The following is a 14,602-nucleotide window of genomic DNA, read 5'->3' as shown; positions in this document are numbered from 1 at the left end:
GGAAGCCCACAAATTATATGGTCGTCAGGAATTGTGGAAAAACTTTGGCTTTTTACGTTACATTTGAGATACCACAACACCATTCCCGGGTGGGCTCGAACCACAAACCTATTTGTTAACAGCCGACGGCGTTAACCATTGCGCAACGGAAGCCCAAAGTTTCAATGTTCGTCTGGTATAGTGGAAACACTTTGACTTTTTACGTTACATTTGAGATCTTACAACACCGCTCCCGGGTGGGCTCAACCACCAACCCTTCGGTTATCAGCCGAACTCGCTAACCTTTGCGCCACGGAAGCTCAAAAATTAAACGGTCGTCAGGTATTGTGGAAAAAATTTGGCTTTTTACGTTACATTTGAGATCCCACAACACCGCTCCCGGGTGGGCTCGAACCACAAACCTATTGGTTAACAGCCGAACGCGCTAACCATTGAGTCACGGAAGCTCAGAAATTAAATGGTTGTCACGAGTTGTGGAAAAGTTTTGACATTTTTCGCTACATCTGAGACCGCACAACACCTCTCCCAGGTGGGCTCGAACCAACAAGCCTTTCGGCTAACAGCCGAACGCCGCGCTAACCATTGCGCCACGGAAGCCCACAAATTATATGGTCGTCAGGAATTGTGGAAAAACTTTGGCTTTTTACGTTACATTTGAGATACCACAACACCAATCCCGGGTGGGCTCGAACCACAAACCTATTGGTTAACAGCCGACGGCGTTAACCATTGCGCAACGGAAGCCCAAAGATTCAATGTTCGTCAGGTATTGTGGAAACACTTTGGCTTTTTACGTTACATTTGAGATCTTACAACACCGCTCCCGGGTGGGCTCAACCACCAACCCTTCGGTTATCAGCCGAACTCGCTAACCTTTGCGCCACGGAAGCTCAAAAATTAAACGGTCGTCAGGTATTGTGGAAAAAATTTGGCTTTTTACGTTACATTTGAGATCCCACAACACCGCTCCCGGGTGGGCTCGAACCACAAACCTATTGGTTAACAGCCGAACGCGCTAACCATTGAGTCACGGAAGCTCAGAAATTAAATGGTTGTCACGAATTGTGGAAACGTTTTGACATTTTTCGCTACATCTGAGACCGCACAACACCTCTCCCAGGTGGGCTCGAACCAACAAGCCTTTCGGCTAACAGCCGAACGCGCTAACCATTGCGCCACGGAAGCCCAAAAATTAAATGGTCGTCAGGTATTGTGGAAAAACTTTGGCATTTTGCATTACATTTGAGATCCCACAACACCGCTCCCGGGTGGGCTCGAACCACCAACCTATTGGTTAACAGCCGATCGCGCTAAACATTGCGCCACGGAAGCCCAAAAATTAAACGGTCGTCGGGTATTGTGGAAACACTTTGGCTTTTTACGTTACATTTGAGATCTTACAACACCGCTCCCGGGTGGGCTCAACCACCAACCCTTCGGTTATCAGCCGAACTATCTAACCTTTGCGCCACGGAAGCTCAAAAATTAAACGGTCGTCAGGTATTGTGGAAAAAATTTGGCTTTTTACGTTACATTTGAGATCCCACAACACCGCTCCCGGGTGGGCTCGAACCACAAACCTATTGGTTAACAGCCGAACGCGCTAACCATTGAGTCACGGAAGCTCAGAAATTAAATGTTTGTCACGTATTTTGGAAAAGTTTTGACATTTTACGCTACATCTGAGACCACACAACACCTCTCCCAGGTGGGCTCGAACCAACAAGCCTTTCGGCTAACAGCCGAACGCGCTAACCATTGCGCCACGGAAGCCCAAAGATTAAATTTTCGTCAGTAATTGTGGAAAAACTTTGGATTTTTACGTTACATGTGAGATCTCACAACACCGCTCCCGGGTGGGCTCGAACCACCAACCTTTCGTTTAACAGCCGAACGCGCTAACCATTGCGCCACGGAAGCCCAAAAATTAAATGTTCGTCAGGTATTGTGGAAAAACTTTAACTTTTTACGTCACATCTGAGAGCTCACAACACCGCTCACGGATGGGCTCGAACCACCAACCTTTCGGTTTACAGCCGAACGCGCTAACCTTTGCGCCACGGAAGCCCAAAAATTAAATGGTCGTCAGGTATTGTGGAAAAACTTTGGCTTTTTACGTTACATTTGAGATCTTACAACACCGCTCCCGGGTGGGCTCGAACCACCAACCTTTCGGTTAACAGCCGAACGCGCTAACCATTGCGCCACGGAAGATCAAAAATTAAACGGTCGTCAGGTATTGTGGAAAAACTTTGGCTTTCTACGTTACATTTGAGATCCCACAACACCGCTCCCGGGTGGGCTCGAACCACAAACCTATTAGATAACAGCCGAACGCGCTAACCATTGAGCCACGGAAGCTCAGAAATTTAATGGTTGTCACGTATTGTGGAAAGGTTTTGACATTTTACGCTACATCTGAGACCGCACAACACCTCTCCCGGGTGGGCTTGAACCACCAAGCCTTTCGGCTAACAGCCGAACGCGCTAACCATTGCGCCACGGAAGCCCAAAAATTTAATGGTCGTCACGTATTGTGGAAAAACTTTGACTCTTTACGCCACATCTGAGACCTCACAACACCGCTCACGGATGGGCTCGAACCACCAACCTTTCGGTTAACAGCCGAACGCGCTAACCATTGCGCCACGGAAGCCGAAAAACTAAATGGTCGTCAGGTATTGTGGAAAAACTTTGGCTTTTTACGCTACATTTGAGATCTTACAACACCGCTCCCGGGTGGGCTCGAACCACCAACCCTTCGGTTATCAGCCGAACGCGCTAACCATTGAGCCACGGAAGCTCAGAAATTAAATGGTTGTCACGAATTGTGGAAACGTTTTGACATTTTACGCTACACCTGAGACCGCACAACACCTCTCCCAGGTGGGCTCGAACCAACAAGCCTTTCGGCTAACAGCCGAACGCGCTAACCATTGCGCCACGGAAGCCAAAAGATTTAATTTTCTTCAGGTATTGTGGAAAAACTTTGGATTTTTACGTTACATGTGAGATCTCACAACACCACTCCCGAGTGGGCTCGAACCACCAACCTTCCGGTTAACAGCCGAACGCGCTAACCATTGCGCCACGGAAGACCAAAAATTAAATGTTCGTCAGGTATTGTGGAAAAACTTTGACTTTTTACGTTACATTTGAGATCTTACAACACCGCTCCCGGGTGGGCTCGAACCACCAACCTTTCGGTTAACAGCCGAACGCGCTAACCATTGCGCCACGGAAGCTCAAAAATTAAACGGTCGTCACGAGTTGTGGAAAAGTTTTGACATTTTTCGCTACATCTGAGACCGCACAACACCTCTCCCAGGTGGGCTCGAACCAACAAGCCTTTCGGCTAACAGCCGAACGCCGCGCTAACCATTGCGCCACGGAAGCCCACAAATTATATGGTCGTCAGGAATTGTGGAAAAACTTTGGCTTTTTACGTTACATTTGAGATACCACAACACCAATCCCGGGTGGGCTCGAACCACAAACCTATTGGTTAACAGCCGACGGCGTTAACCATTGCGCAACGGAAGCCCAAAGATTCAATGTTCGTCAGGTATTGTGGAAACACTTTGGCTTTTTACGTTACATTTGAGATCTTACAACACCGCTCCCGGGTGGGCTCAACCACCAACCCTTCGGTTATCAGCCGAACTCGCTAACCTTTGCGCCACGGAAGCTCAAAAATTAAACGGTCGTCAGGTATTGTGGAAAAAATTTGGCTTTTTACGTTACATTTGAGATCCCACAACACCGCTCCCGGGTGGGCTCGAACCACAAACCTATTGGTTAACAGCCGAACGCGCTAACCATTGAGTCACGGAAGCTCAGAAATTAAATGGTTGTCACGAATTGTGGAAACGTTTTGACATTTTTCGCTACATCTGAGACCGCACAACACCTCTCCCAGGTGGGCTCGAACCAACAAGCCTTTCGGCTAACAGCCGAACGCGCTAACCATTGCGCCACGGAAGCCCAAAAATTAAATGGTCGTCAGGTATTGTGGAAAAACTTTGGCATTTTGCATTACATTTGAGATCCCACAACACCGCTCCCGGGTGGGCTCGAACCACCAACCTATTGGTTAACAGCCGATCGCGCTAAACATTGCGCCACGGAAGCCCAAAAATTAAACGGTCGTCGGGTATTGTGGAAACACTTTGGCTTTTTACGTTACATTTGAGATCTTACAACACCGCTCCCGGGTGGGCTCAACCACCAACCCTTCGGTTATCAGCCGAACTATCTAACCTTTGCGCCACGGAAGCTCAAAAATTAAACGGTCGTCAGGTATTGTGGAAAAAATTTGGCTTTTTACGTTACATTTGAGATCCCACAACACCGCTCCCGGGTGGGCTCGAACCACAAACCTATTGGTTAACAGCCGAACGCGCTAACCATTGAGTCACGGAAGCTCAGAAATTAAATGTTTGTCACGTATTTTGGAAAAGTTTTGACATTTTACGCTACATCTGAGACCACACAACACCTCTCCCAGGTGGGCTCGAACCAACAAGCCTTTCGGCTAACAGCCGAACGCGCTAACCATTGCGCCACGGAAGCCCAAAGATTAAATTTTCGTCAGTAATTGTGGAAAAACTTTGGATTTTTACGTTACATGTGAGATCTCACAACACCGCTCCCGGGTGGGCTCGAACCACCAACCTTTCGTTTAACAGCCGAACGCGCTAACCATTGCGCCACGGAAGCCCAAAAATTAAATGTTCGTCAGGTATTGTGGAAAAACTTTAACTTTTTACGTCACATCTGAGAGCTCACAACACCGCTCACGGATGGGCTCGAACCACCAACCTTTCGGTTTACAGCCGAACGCGCTAACCTTTGCGCCACGGAAGCCCAAAAATTAAATGGTCGTCAGGTATTGTGGAAAAACTTTGGCTTTTTACGTTACATTTGAGATCTTACAACACCGCTCCCGGGTGGGCTCGAACCACCAACCTTTCGGTTAACAGCCGAACGCGCTAACCATTGCGCCACGGAAGATCAAAAATTAAACGGTCGTCAGGTATTGTGGAAAAACTTTGGCTTTCTACGTTACATTTGAGATCCCACAACACCGCTCCCGGGTGGGCTCGAACCACAAACCTATTAGATAACAGCCGAACGCGCTAACCATTGAGCCACGGAAGCTCAGAAATTTAATGGTTGTCACGTATTGTGGAAAGGTTTTGACATTTTACGCTACATCTGAGACCGCACAACACCTCTCCCGGGTGGGCTTGAACCACCAAGCCTTTCGGCTAACAGCCGAACGCGCTAACCATTGCGCCACGGAAGCCCAAAAATTTAATGGTCGTCACGTATTGTGGAAAAACTTTGACTCTTTACGCCACATCTGAGACCTCACAACACCGCTCACGGATGGGCTCGAACCACCAACCTTTCGGTTAACAGCCGAACGCGCTAACCATTGCGCCACGGAAGCCGAAAAACTAAATGGTCGTCAGGTATTGTGGAAAAACTTTGGCTTTTTACGCTACATTTGAGATCTTACAACACCGCTCCCGGGTGGGCTCGAACCACCAACCCTTCGGTTATCAGCCGAACGCGCTAACCATTGAGCCACGGAAGCTCAGAAATTAAATGGTTGTCACGAATTGTGGAAACGTTTTGACATTTTACGCTACACCTGAGACCGCACAACACCTCTCCCAGGTGGGCTCGAACCAACAAGCCTTTCGGCTAACAGCCGAACGCGCTAACCATTGCGCCACGGAAGCCAAAAGATTTAATTTTCTTCAGGTATTGTGGAAAAACTTTGGATTTTTACGTTACATGTGAGATCTCACAACACCACTCCCGAGTGGGCTCGAACCACCAACCTTCCGGTTAACAGCCGAACGCGCTAACCATTGCGCCACGGAAGACCAAAAATTAAATGTTCGTCAGGTATTGTGGAAAAACTTTGACTTTTTACGTTACATTTGAGATCTTACAACACCGCTCCCGGGTGGGCTCGAACCACCAACCTTTCGGTTAACAGCCGAACGCGCTAACCATTGCGCCACGGAAGCTCAAAAATTAAACGGTCGTCAGGTATTGTGGAAAAACTTTGGCTTTATACGTTACATTTGAGATCCCACAACACCGCTCCCGGGTGGGCTCGAACCACAAACCTATTAGATAACAGCCGAACGCGCTAACCATTGAGCCACGGAAGCTCAGAAATTTAATGGTTGTCACGTATTGTGGAAAGGATTTGACATTTTACGCTACATCTGAGACCGCACAACACCTCTCCCGGGTGGCTCGAACCACCAAGCCTTTCGGCTAACAGCCGAATGCGCTAACCATGGAGCCAAGGAAGCTCAGAAATGAAATGGTCGTCAGGTATTGTGGAAAAACTTTGGCTTTTTACGTTACATTAGAGATCTTACAACACCGCTCCCGGGTGGGCTCGAACCACCAACCTTTCGGTTAACAGCCGAACGCGCTAACCATTGCGCCACGGAAGATCAAAAATTAAACGGTCGTCAGGTATTGTGGAAAAACTTTGGCTTTCTACGTTACATTTGAGATCCCACAACACCACTCCCGGGTGGGCTCGAACCACAAACCTATTAGATAACAGCCGAACGCGCTAACCATTGAGCCACGGAAGCTCAGAAATTTAATGGTTGTCACGTATTGTGGAAAAGTTTTGACATTTTACGCTACATCTGAGACCGCACAACACCTCTCCCGGGTGGGCTTGAACCACCAAGCCTTTCGGCTAACAGCCGAACGCGCTAACCATTGCGCCACGGAAGCCCAAAAATTTAATGGTCGTCACGTATTGTGGAAAAACTTTGACTCTTTACGCCACATCTGAGACCTCACAACACCGCTCACGGATGGGCTCGAACCACCAACCTTTCGGTTAACAGCCGAACGCGCTAACCATTGCGCCACGGAAGCCGAAAAACTAAATGGTCGTCAGGTATTGTGGAAAAACTTTGGCTTTTTACGCTACATTTGAGATCTTACAACACCGCTCCCGGGTGGGCTCGAACCACCAACCCTTCGGTTATCAGCCGAACGCGCTAACCATTGAGCCACGGAAGCTCAGAAATTAAATGGTTGTCACGAATTGTGGAAACGTTTTGACATTTTACGCTACACCTGAGACCGCACAACACCTCTCCCAGGTGGGCTCGAACCAACAAGCCTTTCGGCTAACAGCCGAACGCGCTAACCATTGCGCCACGGAAGCCAAAAGATTTAATTTTCTTCAGGTATTGTGGAAAAACTTTGGATTTTTACGTTACATGTGAGATCTCACAACACCACTCCCGAGTGGGCTCGAACCACCAACCTTCCGGTTAACAGCCGAACGCGCTAACCATTGCGCCACGGAAGACCAAAAATTAAATGTTCGTCAGGTATTGTGGAAAAACTTTGACTTTTTACGTTACATTTGAGATCTTACAACACCGCTCCCGGGTGGGCTCGAACCACCAACCTTTCGGTTAACAGCCGAACGCGCTAACCATTGCGCCACGGAAGCTCAAAAATTAAACGGTCGTCAGGTATTGTGGAAAAACTTTGGCTTTATACGTTACATTTGAGATCCCACAACACCGCTCCCGGGTGGGCTCGAACCACAAACCTATTAGATAACAGCCGAACGCGCTAACCATTGAGCCACGGAAGCTCAGAAATTTAATGGTTGTCACGTATTGTGGAAAGGATTTGACATTTTACGCTACATCTGAGACCGCACAACACCTCTCCCGGGTGGCTCGAACCACCAAGCCTTTCGGCTAACAGCCGAATGCGCTAACCATGGAGCCAAGGAAGCTCAGAAATGAAATGGTCGTCAGGTATTGTGGAAAAACTTTGGCTTTTTACGTTACATTAGAGATCTTACAACACCGCTCCCGGGTGGGCTCGAACCACCAACCTTTCGGTTAACAGCCGAACGCGCTAACCATTGCGCCACGGAAGATCAAAAATTAAACGGTCGTCAGGTATTGTGGAAAAACTTTGGCTTTCTACGTTACATTTGAGATCCCACAACACCACTCCCGGGTGGGCTCGAACCACAAACCTATTAGATAACAGCCGAACGCGCTAACCATTGAGCCACGGAAGCTCAGAAATTTAATGGTTGTCACGTATTGTGGAAAAGTTTTGACATTTTACGCTACATCTGAGACCGCACAACACCTCTCCCGGGTGGGCTTGAACCACCAAGCCTTTCGGCTAACAGCCGAACGCGCTAACCATTGCGCCACGGAAGCCCAAAAATTTAATGGTCGTCACGTATTGTGGAAAAACTTTGACTCTTTACGCCACATCTGAGACCTCACAACACCGCTCACGGATGGGCTCGAACCACCAACCTTTCGGTTAACAGCCGAACGCGCTAACCATTGCGCCACGGAAGCCGAAAAACTAAATGGTCGTCAGGTATTGTGGAAAAACTTTGGCTTTTTACGCTACATTTGAGATCTTACAACACCGCTCCCGGGTGGGCTCGAACCACCAACCCTTCGGTTATCAGCCGAACGCGCTAACCATTGAGCCACGGAAGCTCAGAAATTAAATGGTTGTCACGAATTGTGGAAACGTTTTGACATTTTACGCTACACCTGAGACCGCACAACACCTCTCCCAGGTGGGCTCGAACCAACAAGCCTTTCGGCTAACAGCCGAACGCGCTAACCATTGCGCCACGGAAGCCAAAAGATTTAATTTTCTTCAGGTATTGTGGAAAAACTTTGGATTTTTACGTTACATGTGAGATCTCACAACACCACTCCCGAGTGGGCTCGAACCACCAACCTTCCGGTTAACAGCCGAACGCGCTAACCATTGCGCCACGGAAGACCAAAAATTAAATGTTCGTCAGGTATTGTGGAAAAACTTTGACTTTTTACGTTACATTTGAGATCTTACAACACCGCTCCCGGGTGGGCTCGAACCACCAACCTTTCGGTTAACAGCCGAACGCGCTAACCATTGCGCCACGGAAGCTCAAAAATTAAACGGTCGTCAGGTATTGTGGAAAAACTTTGGCTTTATACGTTACATTTGAGATCCCACAACACCGCTCCCGGGTGGGCTCGAACCACAAACCTATTAGATAACAGCCGAACGCGCTAACCATTGAGCCACGGAAGCTCAGAAATTTAATGGTTGTCACGTATTGTGGAAAGGATTTGACATTTTACGCTACATCTGAGACCGCACAACACCTCTCCCGGGTGGCTCGAACCACCAAGCCTTTCGGCTAACAGCCGAATGCGCTAACCATGGAGCCAAGGAAGCTCAGAAATGAAATGGTCGTCAGGTATTGTGGAAAAACTTCGACTTTTACGTCACATCTGAGACCTTGCAACACCGCTCCCGCATGGGCTCGAACCACCAACCTTTCAGTTAACAGCCGAATGCGCTAACCATTGAGCCACGGAAGCTCAGAAATTAAATGTTTGTCACGTATTGTGGAAAAGTTTTGACATTTTACGCTACATCTGAGACCGCACAACACCTCTCCCGGGTGGGCTCGAACCACCAAGCCTTTCGGCTAACAGCCGAACGCGCTAACCATTGCGCCTCGGAAGCCCAAAGATTAAATTTTCGTCAGGTATTGTGGAAAAACTTTGGATTGTTACGTCACATCTGAGAGCTCACAACACCGCTCACGGATGGGCTCGAACCACCAACCTTTCGGTTAACAGCCGAACGCGCTAACCTTTGAGCCACGGAAGCCCAAAAATTAAACGGTCGTCAGGTATTGTGGAAAAACTTTGGCTTTTTACGTTACATTTGAGATCTTACAACACCGCTCCCGTGTGGGCTCGAACCACCAACCTTTCGGTTAACAGCCGAACGCGCTAACCATTGCGCCACGGAAGCTCAAAAATTAATCGGTCGTCAGGTATTGTGGAAAAACTTTGGCTTTTTATGTTACATTTGAGATCCCACAACACCGCTCCCGGGTGGGGTCGAACCACAAACCTATTAGATAACAGCCGAACGCACTAACCATAGAGCCACGGAAGCTCAGAAATTTAATGGTTGTCACGTATTGTGGAAAAACTTTGACTTTTTACGTTACATCTGAGACCTCACAACACCGCTCCCGCATGGGCTCGAACCACCAACCTTTCAGTTAACAGCCGAATGCGCTAACCATTGAGCCACGGAAGCTCAGAAATTAAATGGTTTCACGTATTGTGCAAAAGTTTTGACATTTTACGTTACATTTGAGATCTTACAACACCGCTCCCGTGTGGGCTCGAACCACCAACCTTTCGGTTAACAGCCGAACGCGCTAACCATTGCGCCACGGAAGCTCAAAAATTAATCGGTCGTCAGGTATTGTGGAAAAACTTTGGCTTTTTACGTTACATTTGAGATCCCACAACACCGCTCCCGGGTGGGGTCGAACCACAAATCTATTAGATAACAGCCGAACGCGCTAACCATTGCACCACGGAAGCCCAAAGATTAAATTTTCGTCAGGTATTGTGGAAAAGTTTGGATTTTTACGTTACATGTGAAATCTCACAACACCGCTCCCGGGTGGGCTCGAACCACCAACCTTTCGGTTAACAGCCGCACGCGCTAACCATTGCGCCACGGAAGCCCAAATATTAAATGTTCGTCAGGTATTGTGGAAAAACTTTGACTTTTTACGTCACATCTGAGAGCTCACAACACCGCTCACGGATGGGCCCGAACCACCAACCTTTCGGTTAACAGCCGAACGCGCTAACCTTTGAGCCACGGAAGCCCAAAAATTAAATGGTCGTCAGGTATTGTGGAAAAACTTTGGCTTTTTACGTTACAATTGATATCTTACAACACCGCTCCCGGGTGGGCTCGAACCACCAACCTTTCGGTTAAAAGCCTAACGCGCTAACCATTGCGCCACGGAAGCCCAAAAGTTAAATGGTTGTCAGGTATTGTGGAAAAACTCTGACTTTTTACGTTACATCTGAGACCTCACATCACCGCTCTTGGGTGGGCTCGAACCACCAACCTTTTGAATAACAGCTGAGCGCGCTAACCATTGCGCCACGGAAGCCCACAAATTATATGGTCGTCAGGAATTGTGGAAAAACTTTGGCTTTTTACGTTACATTTGAGATACCACAACACCATTCCCGGGTGGGCTCGAACCACAAACCTATTGGTTAACAGCCGAACGCGCTAACCATTGAGCCACGGAAGCTCAAAAATTTAATAGTTGTCACGTATTGTGGAAAAGTTTTGACATTTTACGACACATCTGAGACCTCACAACACCGCTCACGGATGGGCTCGAACCACCAGCCTTTAGGTTAACAGCCGAACGCGCTAACCATTGCGCCACGGAAGCCCAAAAACTATAAGGTTGTCACGTTATGTGGAAAAACTTGGGCTTTTTACGTTACATTTGAGACTTCACAACACCGCTCCTGGGTGGCCTCGAACCACCAAACTTTTGGTTAACATCCGAACGAGCTAACCATGGAGCCAAGAAAGCTCAGAAATGAAATGGTCGTCAGGTATTGCGGAAAAACTTTGACTTTTACGTCAAATCTGAGACCTTGCAACACCGCTCCCGGATGGGCTCGAACCACAAACCTTTTGAATAACAGCTGAACGCGCTAACCATTGCGCCACGGAAGCTCAAAAATTTAATGTTCGTCAGTTATTGTGGAAAACTCTGAATTTTACGTTACATCTAAGACCTCAAAACACCGCTCCCGGATGGGCTCGAACCACCTACCTTTCGGTTGACAGCCGACGGCGCTAACCATTGCGCAACAGAAACCCAAAGATTAATTGTTCGTCAGGTATTGTGGAAAAACTCTGAATTTTACGCTACATCTAAGACCTCACAACACCGCTCCCGGATGGGCTCGAACCACCAACCTTCCGGTTAACAGCCCACGGCGCTAACCATTGCGCAACGGCAGCCCAAAGATTAAATGTTCGTCAGGTATTGTGAAAAAACTTTAGATTTTTACGTTACATTTGAGATCTCACAACACCGCTCCCGGGTGGGCTCGATCCACCAATTTTTCGGTTAACAGCCGAACGCGCTAACCTTTGCGCCACGGAAGCCCAAAAATTAAATGGTCGTCAGGTATTGTGGAAAAACTTTGGCTTTTTACGTTACAATTGAGATCTTACAACACCGCTCCCGGGTGGGCTCGAACCACCAACCTTTCGGTTAACGGCCGAACGCGCTAACCATTGCGCCACGGAAGCCCAAAAATTAAACGGTCGTCAGATATTGTGGAAAAACTTTGGCTTTTTACGTTACATTTGAGACTTCACAACACCGCTCCTGGGAGGGCTCGAACCACCAAACTTTTGGTTAACATCCGAACGAGCTAACCATGGAGCCAAGAAAGCTCAGAAATGAAATGGTCGTCAGGTATTGTGGAAAAACTTTGACTTTTTACGTCACATCTGAGACCTTGCAACACCGCTCCCGGATGGGCTCGAACCACAAACCTTTTGAATAGCAGCGCTAACCATTGCGCCACGGAAGCTCAAAAATTTAATGTTCGTCAGTTATTGCGGAAAAACTCTGAATTTTACGTTACATCTAAGACCTCAAAACACCGCTCCCGGATGGGCTCGAACCACCTACCTTTCGGTTGACAGCCGACGGCGCTAACCATTGCGCAACAGAAACCCAAAGATTAATTGTTCGTCAGGTATTGTGGAAAAACTCTGAATTTTACGCTCATCTAAGACCTCACAACACCGCTCCCGGATGGGCTCGAACCACCAACCTTCCGGTTAACATCCCACGGCGCTAACCATTGCGCAACGGCAGCCCAAAGATTAAATGTTCGTCAGGTATTGTGAAAAAACTTTGGATTTTTACGTTACATTTGAGATCTCACAACACCGCTCCCGGGTGGGCTCGAACCACAAACCTTTTGAATAGCAGCGCTAACCATTGCGCCACGGAAGCTCAAAAATTTAATGTTCGTCAGTTATTGTGGAAAAACTCTGAATTTTACGTTACATCTAAAACCTCAAAACACCGCTCCCGGATGGGCTCGAACCACCAACCTTTCGGTTAACAGCCGACAGCGCTAACCATTGCGCAACGGAAGCCCAAAGATTAAATGTTCGTCATTTATTGTGGAAAAACTCTGAATTTTACGTTACATCTAAGACCTCACAACACCGCTCCCGGGTGGCCTCGATCCACCAACCTTCCGGTTAACAGCCGAACGCGCTAACCATTGCGCCACGGAAGCCCTGAAATTAAATGGTCGTCAGGTATTGTGGAAAAACTTTGGCTTTTTACGTTACATGTGATATCTCACAACACCGCTCCCGGGTGGGCTCGAACCACCAACCTTTTGAATAACAGCTGAGCGCGCTAACCATTGCGCCACGGAAGCCCAAAAATTACATGGTCGTCAGGAATTGTGGAAAAACTTTGGCTTTTTACGTTAAATTTGAGATACCACAACACCATTCCCGGGTCTGCTCGAACCAAAAACCTATTGGTTAACAGCCGAACGCGCTAACCATTGAGCCACGGAAGCTCAAAAATTTAATGGTTGTCACGTATTGTGGAAAAGTTTTGACATTTTACGTCACATCTTAGACCTCACAACACCGCTCACGGATGGGCTCGAACCACCAGCCTTTAGGTTAACAGCCGAACGCGCTAACCATTGCGCAACGGAAGCCCAAAAATTAAAAGGTCGTCAGGTATTTTGGAAAACTTTGACTTTTTACGTCACATCTGAGACGTCATAACACCGCTCCCGGATGGGCTCGAACCACAAACCTTATGAATAACAGCTGAACGCGCTAACCATTGCGCCACGGAAGCTCAAAAATTAAATGTTCGTCAGTTATTGTGGAAAAACTCTGAATTTTACGTTACATCTAAGACCTCACATCACCGCTCCGGATGGGCTCGAACCACCAACCTTTCGGTTAACAGCCAACGACGCTAACCATTGCGCCACGTAAGCTCAGAAATTAAATGGTTGTCCCGTTATGTGGAAAAACTTTTGCTTTTTACGTTACATTTGAGACTTCACAACACCGCTCCTGGGTGGCCTCGAACCACCAAACTTTTGGTTAACATCCGAACGAGCTAACCATGGAGCCAAGAAAGCTCAGAAATGAAATTGTCAGGTATTGTGGAAAAACTTTGACTTTTTACGTCACATCTGAGACCTCATAACACCGCTCCCGGATGGGCTCGAACCACAAACCTTTTGAATAACAGCTGAACGCGCTAACCATTGCGCCACGGAAGCCCAAAAATTAAATTTTCGTCAGTTATTTTTAAAAAACTCTGAATTTTACGTTACATCTCAGACCTCACAAAACCACTTCCGGGTGGGCTCGAACCACCAGCCTCTCGGTTAACAGCCGAACGCGCTAACCATTGCGCCACGGAAGCCCAAAAGTTAAATGGTTGTCAGGTATTGTGGAAAAACTCTGACTTTTTACGTTACATCAGAGACCTCACATCACCGCTCCCGGGTGGGCTCGAACCACCAACCTTTTGAATAACAGCTGAGCGCGCTAACCATTGCGCCACGGAAGCCCACAAATTATATGGTCGTCAGGAATTGTGGAAAAACTTTGGCTTTTTACGTTACATTTG

General features: G+C 47.7%; 10 non-coding genes across 10 annotated transcripts; all 10 read right to left on the bottom strand.

The window, feature by feature from the left end:
• Positions 1-1,994: 1,994 nt before the first annotated feature.
• On the bottom strand, positions 1,995-2,067 carry TRNAY-GUA (transfer RNA tyrosine (anticodon GUA)). Its single transcript has one exon. It is a non-coding gene; the product is annotated as a tRNA-Tyr (tRNA).
• Positions 2,068-2,730: 663 nt separating this feature from the next.
• On the bottom strand, positions 2,731-2,803 carry TRNAI-GAU (transfer RNA isoleucine (anticodon GAU)). Its single transcript has one exon. It is a non-coding gene; the product is annotated as a tRNA-Ile (tRNA).
• Positions 2,804-3,172: 369 nt separating this feature from the next.
• TRNAN-GUU (transfer RNA asparagine (anticodon GUU)) lies at positions 3,173-3,245 on the bottom strand. The gene has a single exon. It is a non-coding gene; the product is annotated as a tRNA-Asn (tRNA).
• A 1,548-nt stretch (positions 3,246-4,793) lies between these two features.
• On the bottom strand, positions 4,794-4,866 carry TRNAY-GUA (transfer RNA tyrosine (anticodon GUA)). The gene has a single exon. It is a non-coding gene; the product is annotated as a tRNA-Tyr (tRNA).
• Positions 4,867-5,529: 663 nt separating this feature from the next.
• Positions 5,530-5,602, bottom strand: TRNAI-GAU (transfer RNA isoleucine (anticodon GAU)). The gene has a single exon. It is a non-coding gene; the product is annotated as a tRNA-Ile (tRNA).
• A 369-nt stretch (positions 5,603-5,971) lies between these two features.
• On the bottom strand, positions 5,972-6,044 carry TRNAN-GUU (transfer RNA asparagine (anticodon GUU)). Its single transcript has one exon. It is a non-coding gene; the product is annotated as a tRNA-Asn (tRNA).
• A 957-nt stretch (positions 6,045-7,001) lies between these two features.
• On the bottom strand, positions 7,002-7,074 carry TRNAI-GAU (transfer RNA isoleucine (anticodon GAU)). Its single transcript has one exon. It is a non-coding gene; the product is annotated as a tRNA-Ile (tRNA).
• A 369-nt stretch (positions 7,075-7,443) lies between these two features.
• Positions 7,444-7,516, bottom strand: TRNAN-GUU (transfer RNA asparagine (anticodon GUU)). Its single transcript has one exon. It is a non-coding gene; the product is annotated as a tRNA-Asn (tRNA).
• A 957-nt stretch (positions 7,517-8,473) lies between these two features.
• TRNAI-GAU (transfer RNA isoleucine (anticodon GAU)) lies at positions 8,474-8,546 on the bottom strand. The gene has a single exon. It is a non-coding gene; the product is annotated as a tRNA-Ile (tRNA).
• Positions 8,547-8,915: 369 nt separating this feature from the next.
• TRNAN-GUU (transfer RNA asparagine (anticodon GUU)) lies at positions 8,916-8,988 on the bottom strand. Its single transcript has one exon. It is a non-coding gene; the product is annotated as a tRNA-Asn (tRNA).
• Positions 8,989-14,602: the final 5,614 nt, after the last annotated feature.

This window comes from Phalangium opilio, unplaced genomic scaffold (genome assembly GCF_054372755.1).
Source record: "Phalangium opilio isolate 3A_F unplaced genomic scaffold, DU_Popi_V2 ptg000019l_1, whole genome shotgun sequence".
NCBI lineage: Eukaryota > Metazoa > Arthropoda > Arachnida > Opiliones > Phalangiidae > Phalangium > Phalangium opilio.
Note: the sequence above shows the minus strand (reverse complement) of the source record. Positions and strands in the feature narration are given on the sequence as shown.